At 47.9% G+C, this 13,589-nt stretch overlaps 1 protein-coding gene across 12 annotated transcripts in view; it reads left to right on the top strand.

The window, feature by feature from the left end:
- Positions 1 to 9,747: 9,747 nt before the first annotated feature.
- Mical3 (microtubule associated monooxygenase, calponin and LIM domain containing 3) overlaps positions 9,748 to 13,589 on the top strand; it is a 182,780-nt gene continuing 178,938 nt past the window's right edge. For all 12 annotated transcript variants that reach the window (XM_087904301.1, XM_087904290.1, XM_087904294.1 and 9 more), the window contains exon 1: positions 9,748 to 9,885. The gene's annotated coding sequence lies outside the window, so the exon portion shown is untranslated. The remainder of the gene's footprint in view (positions 9,886 to 13,589) is intronic.

Here is a 13,589-nt window from a genome sequence, read left to right on the forward strand (position 1 = left end):
TTGGCTGTGCCGATGCGCGGTACTATGTGTGCTTTCCCTGGCGCTTTCCCAGTCAGGGTTCTGTCCTCAGAGAACACAGGCGGATTCTCAGAGAAGCAAGGGATGCCTGGCCCTCGAGGCAGGCAAACGTCCTGCACGCCTCCCTTTTTTCTTCTGGCGACAGTGTGCAGGGATGGAGGTCTGCCCTTTGGCTGCATCATGCAGGGTATGGGTGGGCATCGGTGCTCTGCGTGCAAACAGGGGGCTCACTTAGCCAAGGGAAAGAATTTACTGGAGACTTGTATCTGGTGATGTGGCTGGAGAACCTCAAAGACCGGAAAATCTAGACAGCTAGGATGTTTTCCCTGAACCCTTTGCTATCCTCTCTGTCCTGGAGAGTGAGAGGCAGCTGCTCTGAATCTGTAACTGATTTATTGGTATCAAAGTTATAAGCAGGCTGAGTACTCCAACCTCTCCCCAGATGAAAAGGCACAAAAAAAGAAGATGGTTTCTTTAATTATAACCCCCCCCCCCCCGCCACCTGGTACTAGGAATGAAATTTAGGGGCTCTGGCGTGGCTGGCACTCACTGCACCACTAAGTCACAGGTCCAGCCCAGGGAGACTAGTCTGGACACTCAGTCCCCATTCACTGCTCTGTCTACACAGACCGCCCCTGTTTGGTCCCCTGTTGGCGTCTTCCTTTGAACTGGCCTTCCTGGCCCTCTTGCCTTCCCTGCTCAGCTTAGATCAGTGCTTCTCTTGAAAGGCCTTGGCCAAGAGAGTGAGCCCAGACCCTTCTCTCCAAGCCGGAACTTGTACAGGTGACGGGAGTCTCACTTCACAGATTACCTTTTGCTATCTACTTTTGGAGGGGATTGAAATTCTCTCTCCTCCACAAAATCTCTCAGATCTCAGGGAAGTCTTTCCAACCTTGGGAGCAGTGCTCTTCACCTGGCAATAACTGTTCCAATCCATTGCTCACTTGCATTCATACTGTTGGTCCTAGAAGTTAGACCCTTTGTCCCATGACCCTTGCCATGTTTGTCATACCCAGACAAGTGCTCTTACAGAGGACCCTGGTCCAATTCTCAGTACCCACACGGTAGCTCACAAAATATAACTCCAGTTCTAGGGGATCTGACCCCCTCTTTTGACCTCAGTGGGCACCAGTCATACATGTGGTACATAGATGTACATCTAGGCAAAACAGTCATGCATTTAAACCAACAAAACAGTTTTTCTTTAAAAAAAGAGAAATGTTTCAGCACTCACGGGAGCAGCTTTCTTCCCAAAAATATCTGCTCAGAGAAACAATTGGTCCTGCAGATATTTCCAGAAAAGAATCATTCCTGACTTACAGAGGAAACCTCACTGAGGTAGTCTGTAACTTGAAAATGATACTTGTATGTAAGAGGGAGCTGCTTGTTGTAGGTCCCAGCATCCCTGCTAGCTTAGACCCAAAATAATCACACAGAAACTATTAATTAAAACACTGCTTGACCCACTAGCTCTAGCTTCTTATTGGTGAACTCTTACATATTAATTTAACCCATTTCTATTAATCTGTATGTAACCACAAGGTCGTGGCCTACCAGCAAAGTTTTAGCAGGTTTATCTCCGCAGGTGGCTCCATGGTGTCTCTCTGCCTCTGCCTTCTTTCTCTCAGCATGCCACTTAGTTTTTCCCACCTATCTAAGTTCTGCCCTATCAACAGGCATTGATGATCAATCACAGCATACAGAGAGGACTCCCACATCACTTGTAAAGTGCTGATTATCAAAACCTAGCATCCTTGGATGACTTTGTAATTTGATTTAATAAGTTGAGGAATTTTACCAATTATTGTAAGCTCTTCCTTCTCCCGTCTGGTAGGATACTTGCAGTGTAAAGATATAAATATTGTGATAAAGTGAGCATATGACTTCAGAGAAATTCTAAGCACCATATCCACCTAAATGAGAAACAATATGGTAACAAGAAACAGACTACAGGCCAGGCAGTGGTGGCACATGCCTTTAATCCCAGCACTTGGGAGGCAGAGGCAGGTAGATCTCAATGAGTTCGAGGCCAGCCTGGTCTAAAAAGTAAGTTCCCAAGCAGCCAGGATTGTTATGCAGAGAAACCCTGCCTCAAAAACCAAAAAACAAAGACAGAGAGCATAGTGAGATATTTTGTTCATATTATTTATAAGATACTTAAATAGTTTTTTAGTTATTTCCTCTAACTTCCTAATAAGTCTTGCAGGAAAATCTTAATTCTCACCAGACCTGTTCTGAGTATAGAAGAGCAAAAAGAGAAAGCATCTGGACAGACTCTGAAGTTCTCACATCTATTACCAATTGTCTTCTTCATTATGTCAGTTGGTTTCATTTTTCAAAAGATTTATTTATTTATTTTATGTGTCTGGGTGCTTTGCTCACAGAGATGCTTATGCACCACAGGCAAGCCTGGTGTCTGTTGAGGCAGAAGAGGTGTTGGATCCCCAAAACTGGAGTTACAGAGGGTAGGGAACTGTCATATGGGTGCTGGGAATCGAACCTGGGTCCTCTGGAAGAGCAGCCAGTGCTCTTAACTGCTTAACCGTGTGTGCTCTTTTAGAAGAGCAGTAAGTACTCTTAATTGCTGGGCCATCTCTCCAAATCCAGTTGATTTCATTTTTTGTATTTTGTTATTATATAAAATGTATGCTTTGGTGGTTTGATTTTTTTCTTTTTTAAATAGAGACTTTTTCTCACTAAGTTAGTTTTACTTGATTTTATTTTTAGATTTGAACCTGTTTCAAAGAAATCATTCTGAGTTCTGTCAAATGCCATGAAAACATTTGCTGTAACAAACTCCTTGTGACTTAGAAAAAAAAACATATTATTTTCAAAATTAATGTGTCACAGGAGCAGTTTAGGGCCAGTGGGATGACTCAGGGAATAAAGGGTGCTTGCCACCAGAGCTTGACAGCAATTCCAAGAATCTGCAGAATGGAGGGAACAAAACTGACTCCCCCAGGTTGTCCTCTGACCTCTACTTGAGCGCTATGACATACATCCCTTTCCCCCAGCAAAATAAGTAAATGTAAAAGTAAAAAGGAAATTTTAAATGGCTTATATCAGACTGAAACCCTGGCTGGTCTTGAACTCACAGAGACTTGCCTGCCTCTGCATCCCCAGTGCTAAGATTAAAGGTGTGTGTCACTATGCCCAGCCTTGCAAGCTTTTCTGATCAGGAAGTTGTCTGCCTAATTATAACACGATCACCCCACAGAGGAAAGTAAGCCAAGGATGTTCTCTGGCTCCTCAGAGCTAGTGGGGTGTGCTGGTCACCTTTGGCTGGTCATATTCTTCACGAGTTGACAGCTCTGGAGAATGTCCCTGCTGATATACTTCAGATCCTCGGACAGAGGGACAGTTTCTAGTGGGTGAGCCAGCTGCATCTGTACCCGGGATTCTTCTCTGGGAGTCTTAGCATGTTTTCACAACGGTAAAATGCACATATTAGATCTGCGGCATGAGAGACAGTGTGACCAATTGGTACTTGAGGTGGATGTGCTCCTCATAATTATAAACTGTGAGGGGTCTCTTGTCATTGAAGTAGCTCACGAGAGCAAGCAGTGGAAGGAGGGTCTCTGCACGACCACACTCCAGAAGAACTGCTGAAGAAACTGATTGAGACCTTTCCATGAGTTCAACTGCTCCGTGCAAGTGCTACAAGGTATCCTGAGACAGGGTGCGGCTGCTCAGACTATTAATAGCATACCAATCACTTCTCTTCCGGTATTGTTTCACGTCACTTAACTATTCCAATTCCTTTGCATTGTCTTTGTTAAGACATCATACCAAGGAAAAATGTTTAAGGTTTATTAATTTTTAACACACACACACACACAAACACACACATATGACTGCTTCTTCTATGTGTAGGTATGTGCACCAATGTAAGTAGAGTATCCATGGAGACCAGAAGAGAATGCTGATCTCCTAAAACCGGAGTTAACAGTCTTTTTAAACTGCCTTGTGGGTGCAGGGAACTGAATGAACCTAGGTAGAAAGTGTCGCTGAGCTATGTCTCTAGCCCTAGCCAAGGAGATTTAACACCTTCAACTGCCAACTCATGTGAACAGGGGAAGAAAAGCTACCCAGTTTAAATCTGCACGTAATTGTTTACTGGCATTTGGGAATAACAACGATGATGATGATAAATTATCCCTTCTTAAAAAATAATCTGAGTCTCGGGTCCAGTTTTGAAGGCTTGTGTGTGCGAAAGTACTGTACAAGTCCTTCCTACTTTAGTTACAAAAGTCCCACAATGACCTAAAAAAATCTCATTAGCTTGTCAATCATTCTTGGAAGGTATCTATCTGCAATTCTAAGTGGCAGTGCAGCCACAACCCCTGTAGGAAGGGGGCGCTGCTGTACACACAGCTGCACTTGTGCTCCCAGGAACCCCTTAATGTGTTTTTGCAGCTTTATTGAATTTTTGTTTTTTGAAACAGGATCTATGGTGGCCCAAGCTAGCTTTGACTCTGATCCTCCGGCCTCAGCCTTTCAAGTGCTGAGATTACAAGTCTGTGCCACTACATGTTTCAGATGTGCTAGATTTCACACTTGATCTTATCCAGAGATGGACAGGCAATGTGTTTATTTTAATATTTTTGTTACATGAATTATTTTGTATATGCCTGCGGAAGTCAGAAAACAACCTGTGGGAGCTGGTTCTTCCCCCCGTGTGTGTTCAGGAGAATCAAACTCAGGTCCATAGGGCCTCTACTCACTGTATCATGTACCCTTCCCCCACCCCATGTTTCTATTTAAAAAACACTGTCCTGAACAAGTAGAATTGGAAACCCTCAATTGGTTCTCCCCTCCTCACTAGGGTAGGTTTGCCTGTGGTTTCTACAAGTACACAGCCTTTAGTCTGGACTGATACAGAGGCTCAAAGAGCGCAGGCACGTGTGTACCAATGACTCTATGTACATACACAGCTATAGAGGAACTTTCAGATAATGCAACTGGGGCTGAGGATACACGTAGCTCAAAGTCGCAACCCTTGCCTGGCAGGTACAAAACCCTTGCTTCTCTTCTCAGCACCGCTAACATTAAAATAAAGACATAAGCCCAGGAAAACCGAAAACCTTGTTGGTAAGAGTTGCTTAGTTTCTAGAGCTGGTCAGAACCCCTCTTTCTCTCAGAGGCCAGTGGGACCCTAGGATTCTGCAGTAGTCAGTGAGGTGGTGGCTCTAGTTTGCATGGTGGCTTTGATTTCCCCTCCACAGTCCCATCTTGGTTTTACCTGCTATTGCTGTGTAGAACTCCTGACTCTTGTAAGCAGATGCAGGCTGGTGAGTCTGAGGAACCCTTTCTCAGCTTCTGGGCTATTCCTCTGTGAACAAAATGATGCAGATATAGACACGTGGCTTTTGTCAAGTTGTATTTAATTTTCCTTCTGCCTGCTGGCAAAACATATAAATCAGGAATTACTCTGTGTGTGTGTGTGTTAAAGTCTTGTAAAATAGCCCAAGAATGTCTCCAGTACTGGGACCCGTGCATCCCTTAGCTGAGACTGGGCTAGTTCAAAGCTAGGACTTTGGTATAGAAGAGGAAGGCAAAGACGTTTTTAAAGGTTACTTTATCATTATTATGTATATGGGTGTTTTGCCTGCATGTAATACTGTGTCCCATGTGCATGCTTGGTGTCTCTGGAGGCCAGAGAAAGGACTTCAGATCCCCTGGAGTTACATGTGGTTGTGAGCTGTCACGTGGGGTCCGGGAATCGAACCTGGCTTCTCGGGAAGAGCAGCTGAGTCATGTCTCCAGCCCCAGAGGCACGGACTTGAAGCACCTCATCCTTTTCTCCGCTGGATCCCAGTGACAGGGAATACAGGTCAGGATTGAAGTTCCCTCTAAACCATGCTGCACTCCCTATTTGATTCTCCTATCTGACATCTGAGCCGGTCCAAAGCATTATGGGAGTTTCTCAGTTATAGGAAGCTTGGGAATTCCCTGGTGGGACCTTAAGGATGAAACCCTAGCAACAGGGAGACATACTAGCAAAATCATGTGAGCGTGGGCTGGCAAGAGGTTTGTCATCAAGCCTGCCAATCCAGGTTCTGTGAGACTCAGATGTTGGAAGGAGAGAACACAAGTTGTCTTCTGACTTACACACACACACATACACACACACACACACAAATAAATACAATTTAAATACTTTTTTCTTTTGAGACAGGGAGGCACATGTCTTTAAATCCCAGCACTCAGGAGGCAGAGACAGGCAGATTTCTGAGTTTGAGGTCAGCCTGGTCCACAGAGTGAGTTCCAGAGCTACACAGAGAAACCCTGACTAAAAAAAGAAAAAAGAAAAAAATTAGCAGAGCGTGTATTTTCAGGGTTGTAGTCTAATTGCTAGTGGGGTGGAATATTTTTACTAAACACTTGGTGCAGAGGCAATGCACACTGCCCTTCCTCATGGAAGTTCACAGAGTTCATTCCAGCTCCAAGCATGCCAGGTGGTGGGAACACTTTCTCTTTTTCTGCTCCTGAACATGACAACATTGCAGAGACACAACAGGCTCATGGGAAGCACCTCTTATACCATAGCCCCCAAACCTTTCTGGCAGATTTTGCTATTCTGTATTTCTTTCCTTGGTGCTTACAATTGTTGCCTAGTTGTTACAGGCTGTAAAAGGGTTGTGAGGGAGTGGGAGATTGCAGTGGACAGAGCGTACAGCTCGGAAGACCAGGCTCCATTTATTTTGCTTTGGAGGTCTCGGGGAACCCAGGGCGATGTGTCTGCCGAATTACAGCCTGAAGCTCTGGTTTTGCTCAGGCAGGATCTCAGAACGTACACCAGGCTGACCTGGAACTTGCGACCGTTGCTGCCTCTGCCTACCAAGGACAGGCAGTCTTATTTAGCAGCTTTCTTACCCTCGGCCATGCCGGGCTGCTATGTGAGCAGCTGTTTCATTCCTTTCAGAGACAAACTTCAGCCCGTGTTTCACACAGCCTGCTTTGCTGTTCAAATGATATTCCACGTACAGAAACAGAAGTGTTTGACATTCTCTCCTGCTCTGCTCTCTTCCCATCCTTGCTTCTTTTTCTCTCCCTTCCCCTCTCTTTTGCTGGAGATAAAACCTGGGGCTTCGAGCAAGCTAAGCATTCACTCTACCCAGGGCCCCCATGATCTCTTATTAGATTTATGAAAAATAGAGGAGTCAACGTTAGTCTTGATTTGCTTTCAGTTGCCCTGATAAAAGACACCCTGACCAAAACCAACTTGAGGAAAGTGTTTCTTTCAGTTTATAGCTGTAGTCCACCATGACTAGATGCCAGAGCAGGAGCTGATGTAGAGACCGTGGAGGGGTGCTGATTACTGCCTTGCTCCCCATGTTGCTCAGCCTGCTTTCTTACACACCTCAGAACCGCTTGCCCAGGGGTGGCACTGCCCACAGTTGGCTGGGCCCTCCTACATCAATCATTAATCAAGAAAACGCCTCACAGGCTTCCCTACAGGCCAATCTGATGGAGGTACTTCCTTAGTTGAGATTCCCACTTCCCAAATACTCCTGGCATGCGTCAAGTTAACAAACAACAAAACAACGCCCCCCCTCCGCTGCCCCGCCCCCAGCACAGGGCTGCGCTGTAGGACTATGAGGGTGGCCTCTAGAGCCAGGCTTCTCCGTGCCCGTGCACTGATGAGCTAGCTCCTCCACACTGTTGTTTTTCTCTCAGAAGGAATAATGGTACGGATGGAAATTACGCCCTTCATAGCGCTGATGTGAGGTCGGCACGAGGTGACGCACACGAGCCCTTCCCAACAGTACCCAGCACATAAGATATACTGTTCTGGTTAGTCAGTTTCTTCACACAAACATACATCACATAAACATTTTAAGGGAGGAATTCTTTTAATTCGTGAGTTTCCATCTTTGGTTCCTGGCTCTGTTGACTTGGGGCCCCTGCTCACAGGCAGAGGAGCAGGGTAGTAGGAACACGTGCACCTCACGGTGGATAGTGAGCAGAAAGACAGGAAGAGGCCAGGGACAAGATAACTTCAAGGACTGGCTCCTAATGACCTACTTCATCCAGTTAGGCCCCGCCTCCTACAGTTTCCAGCACCTCCCAAAATAGCATACCAGCTGGGGACCAAGCAGCAAAGCCGTGAGTCTTTCTGAAGGACGCTTCTTATCTAAACCATAACAGTTAATAAACACAAGCAGTAGCAGCTGTGGGATTCCAGGGACAGAGGATTACATCTGGGGGCAGAAAACATGGAAAACTGGGGTCACGAGGGCACAAGGTAGAAATGGGCGGTCTTGTACAGTTAGCCCGTCCAGGAAGGCTGCCTATCAGAACCGGACTTCTGGGTATCTCTGGACAATGGTTGGAAGATGCGTTGTCTGGCTGCAAGTGGAACTCCTAGGAAAGGCATCCTGAATACCCTACAGTTTGGACGCTGAGGACCACAGGTTGAAAATTTTTGAAATAAAGGAAGTGGAGGGCCTGCGAGAGAGTTCATCAGTAAAACGCGTTTGCCACCAAATTTGGTCCCTAAGGACCCATGGGAGAACTGACTCCTGAAAGTTGTCCTCTGACCTCCATAGTGCCCGCCAGCACCCCACGCCAGCACCCCACAAATAATAAGTTTTTAAAAATGTACAGAGCAATTGGTGGGAGGCAGTTCTGGCTTTCTGGGGTGATAGTCCAAAAGGAGCAGACAAGGTCTTCAGCTAGACACGGAGGGCTATTGGGAGAACTGGGAATCCTGCATAGTTGAGTGGTGTACTAAAGACCAGCCAGGAACACTCTTCAGCAGGGCCCGAGGGTCATCAGCCGTGGATTTGTTGCTGAAGGCCGGAATCCAGCACAGTCCAGCAGGCCAGTGAAGAATTAACTGAAGCTTCGTCAGCCTCTGGGAGCGCAGACCTTAGGAGGCGGGGTCTACACACCCCGGTAGAAGAATGCTCTTCCTTAACATATGAAAGGACCTCAAAAGAATTTTCGACCTGCCTTCCCGCAATAAGAAACTATACTGTAACGTCTGTAAAGGTGTGGCGTCAGAAGGTCTACCCTCTAACAACCAAAGCTCAAGATGCCTGGAATTGAAGACTTTAATAATCTCATGCAAGGGATGAGGAAATAAGAGAAAGGCTTCCTAGAGGCCAAGTGTGGTCTAACATCCTCATTGGATTGGATACGGAAACTGAGGCAGGGAGTTGGCGTTACCCACTCAAAGTCAAATAGTAGGAGTCAATTCTCCGAAGTTTTCCATAGCTTTCCTCCCGGAAATCGACACACCTCTATTCTGTCCCATCTGGATAAGATCAGGAAGAGAATTCTAGCTTTGTTTTGTGGCGGCTTCTGAGAGCAACAAACAAGTCCCCTTTAAGGGCGTCCTCTAGTCCCGGGTCTGGCCGGTTTTGATATGCCCCCGGTGTTATCCTGTTGGCCGTTTTGTGTGGCTTCTCGCCCCTTCCAAGATTCCCAGCCAATCACCTCTTTCCTCGCCTACTCCGTTGGGCATTCTGGAATGTACCATATGGTCCAGGCCGTGGGGGGAGAGAACAGGAGGGAGGGAGTGGCAGCTGTGCATTCCTTTACCTTCTGATGTGACTCGTGAGATTTTGATAGAACCGAGCCTGGAAGTGGCAACCCGGTCTCTAAGAACGAGAAGCACGAGCGATCTGCAGGACCCCTGAGCCCGAGCGCCCCCGTTGGGGTCGGTGGTCTAGCCTGGAGGGCCGCAGCCCCCGCCCTCCCATGTGCCCGCCCCGCCCCGGCGGCGCCGCTCCTGCCGCCGCCGCTCTGCTGCTACCGCGCCGGACGCTGCGGGCTAGCGCGCTGGGGCTGCGGCTGCGTGTCCCGGCGCGCGGCTGGGTGGCCCCGCCGGCCACGAGGACACAGCAGCATGAAGCAGAGGTGAGCGCCGCGCTCCTGGGGAGCAGCCGCATCCCGCCCACGCTGCGCCTCGGTGTACCGGGGGTCGGCGGCTGGCTCCCGGGCGGCTTTGGGCGCGGGTGGCCGCGTCGCCCCGATGTGTGGCTGGAGACAACCCTGCCGAGCAGCCCCTAAGCTCCGGCCCGCCCTGTGCCTGGAGCCTGCCTCCGGCGGACGCGTGCGGCGAGGAAGCCCCTCTGCGCTTCCCGCGCTGCCGGGCCCGTGTCCGGGTCCCTGACCTCCAGAAATCGGGTGCTAGGTCAGGTCGCGCCCAGGGGGAACTCAAGAGAGCTATCTCGCTAGTAGGAACGGGAATAAGCGGCTTGGACTGGGTGTGCCCAAGGCGGCTTTGTAGGGGTGAAGACCCAGCCTGGAGTGGGACTGCGCTCCCCGATGTCCCTAGTCTGGATCTCAGCAGGCGCAGTGTGTAGGTTGCTGAGGTCGTTATGGCAGGTGGCCATGAGGGAACTCTTGACATTTCCGTCTGGTGGTAGACTGAGTGGGGTGCAGGCTACCACCGGGGCCTCTTATTTCAGCGCCGCCCCCCTTCCTAATTGCCTTACAAAGTGACAACACTGCTGGAGGTTCCCGTGGCACACTAGACACCCCTCGCTTAAGAATAACCTTGGAGAGCCCTACCCAGATATGGGTTTGTCTGGTGTTCTCAGACAGCCAGCCGGCGTGATGGCCGATTGCAGGTTTTGGCGTCTCTACTTGGCAGGGCATCATCCAACTCTTTCACAATTGTTGCTGGGAAGAAGGGGTCCTTCAGGCGCCTCAGAGCAATTGGGGTCGTGGGTCAGCCTTGTATCTTGACTGATTTTTCTCCTGAGTCTGGAGACAGAAAGTTGTTTCCAAGAATACACACCACATCCGTATTGCTTTGATTTTAGTGCTTAAGTCAGACATTAATTATGGCTTGTGTGAAATGGATTAATGCAGGGCAACGGAGATCATTTCAAACAGTGGTATTTGTTTATTTAAAGTGTGCTGTGGATGGAGAGAATAGCATTTAAATACCAGGACATCAGTGTGTACTTGGCCCCATTTGACAGTCTGCCACACACACACACACACACACACGATCATTTGGGTTGATGGTGAGAGAGTGAGATTTTATGATGGGAAAGACATCTTACAGATTGCTGCTGCCAGCAGGAATAAGTTCACTCAAGACCCAGCCACAGAGGATGCTGTTCTTTGTGGCTGCCTTCTGTGAGCGTGTCTCCCTAGAGCCTTTAAGAGGATGTCATAAATTTCATACTTGATTGCCACATGCACTCAACTCAGTTATTCTAGCCTTACAGTGAGCTTTTCTTAGGCTCTAGGTTGTAAAAGTCTTGAAGTATCTTTTAGCGGTATACTAAGTAGCAGGAGTTGATTTCAGAATTATAGCTATGACTGTTTGGTGGGTGGTTCCGCAAAGAATTGTTTAGAACTTGGACCTGGTGCCTCAGCTAGAGCTCTTTTCTGTGTTTAGGATAGCACCAACTTTTGAGAAGTCTAAAACTTGACTGCCAGCGGTTGGGGCTTTCACCCTACCAGGATGTTTGTATCCTGTGGTTTCTCGGTGTGGGAGAGAAGATCATGAGGGAAGGGTGCTTCCCACAGTGCTGCAGACGTAGTAGGTGTTCTTCTCACGGTGCTGAGGACGTAGTAGGTGTTCTTCTCGCGGTGCTGAGGACATAGTAGGTGTTCTCGCGGTGCTGAAGACACAGTAGGTGTTCTTACGGTGCTAAGGACATAGTAGGTGTTCTCACGGTGCTGAGGACATAGTAGGTGTTCTTCTCACGGTGCTGAGGACATAGTAGGTGTTCTCGCGGTGCTGAGGACATAGTAGGTGTTCTCACGGTGCTGAGGACATAGTAGGTGTTCTTATGGTGTTGAGGACATAGTAGGTGTTCTTCTCATGGTGCTGAGGACATAGTAGGTGTTCTTCTCATGGTGCTGAGGACATAGTAGGTGTTCTTAATGGTGCTGAGGACATAGTAGGTGTTCTTCACACAATACTAAGGACATAGTAGGTGTTCTTCGCACAATACTAAGGACATAGTAAGTGTTCTTTATTAAGTGCTGAGGACATAGTAGGTGTTTGCACAGTGCTGAGAGTACATGTTAGGTGTTCTTTGGAAAACCTGGGTGGGGATGGAGTTGTGCCTCTCATCCTCCTTTCTGTGAACTGGGAGATCAGCTCCCCTCCCTCCTTCTCCCACGTCTTAGCTTTCTAGACATTTTAATAGGAGGTTGTCAGTGAAGCCCTTCTAGACCGGGAGAAATCAAAGAATGAAAACTGAGGTTTTCCATCTGCCTTATACATTTTTGTTGTTCGTTGGTTGGTTTTTTTTAGAGGCAGGGTCTCTTTATGTCTATTCCAGTCGGCCTTAACTTGCTAAGTAACCCAGGCTGATTCCGCACCCTCGAAACTTCTGCCTCAGTGCTGGAATTACCACTGTGCCACTTGAACTCCTTATGTAGCCAAGGATGACCTGCCCAATTCTGCTTTGTGGCCAGGGAGCCCCTGATCCTCCTGCCTCTACTTCCTGAGTGCGGAGATGACCCGTGTGACCCACTACACCCAACAATATGTTGCCATATTAAATGGTTATTTTTATTTACAGGGGAGTGTGAGTGTGTATCTGTGTGTGCCACATGTGTGCAGGCGCCCTTGGAGGCAAGAAGAGGGTGTCAGATCCTCGAGCTGGAGTTACAGGTGGTTGTGAACTGTCTGACATGGGTGCTGGGAGTCGAACTTTAGTCTTCTGGAAGAGCGGTGAGTGTTCTTAACCATTGAACCATCTCTCCAGGTTCAGTGTTGGCATTGTGAAAGAAAGGATGACCTTTCTTAACTGCCATTCAGTAGGAGAGCTGGCCCTTTCTTCGATCTGGATTACTTTTAGGGGGGTACGATTCGAGACAGGGTTTCTCTGTGTAGCCCTGACTGTCCAGGAACTAGCTCTGTAGATGAGGCCGGCCTAGAACTCAGAGATCCGTCTGCCTCTGCCTCCGGGGTGTTGGTTACTCTTTGTGTGTGTGTGTGTGTGTGTGTGTGTGTGTGTGTGTGTGTGTGTGTGTTGTAGGTGAGGATTTTACCTGGTGCATTGGCATGTCCAAGTGGAACTAGAATCATTACTTAATTTTCCCAGGCAGTGACATCTGAGAAGTGGCCAGGATTCCTGAAGCTGGACCAGCAGGCAGGAGTAGCAGTCCTGGACTCTGCTCTGGGCTCAGCAGGGAGCCACTGCATGTGTCTCCTCCCTTCTTGAAGCTGGTCATATGAGCAGATTAAAAGGCTATCAGAGCTAATGTACTTGGGAAAATAAGAACCATCATTGGTTTGTTTATGTTGCATGATATTGGGCGTGACATTTTTACAGAAGCCAGACTCAGGATTCAGTTACAGTTCTTTCTTTGAAGAGGTGAAGGAACTTCTTTTTCTTCCCTAGTTGATCCTCTCTGGAGGCAGGTGCTTAGCCCTCACTTCGTGAGGGAAGCCACTCCCTCACCGATGTCATTGGTTCTTACTTGACTGTAATTGTAATGTAGTCAAATTATAGTACAGTGTTTTCCCAATTTATAGATAAAGGAACAGAAGTGCCATGATTGGCTCTGAGTACAGCTCCGTTGATCCTGGAGTTGGATTTTTCATGGTATTTTCCATTGATACCTCTGGAGGAAAACACGCCCAC

The sequence above is a fragment of the Myodes glareolus genome, chromosome 3, assembly GCF_982192425.1.
Source record: "Myodes glareolus chromosome 3, mMyoGla1.1, whole genome shotgun sequence".
NCBI classification, from domain to species: Eukaryota; Metazoa; Chordata; class Mammalia; order Rodentia; family Cricetidae; genus Myodes; species Myodes glareolus.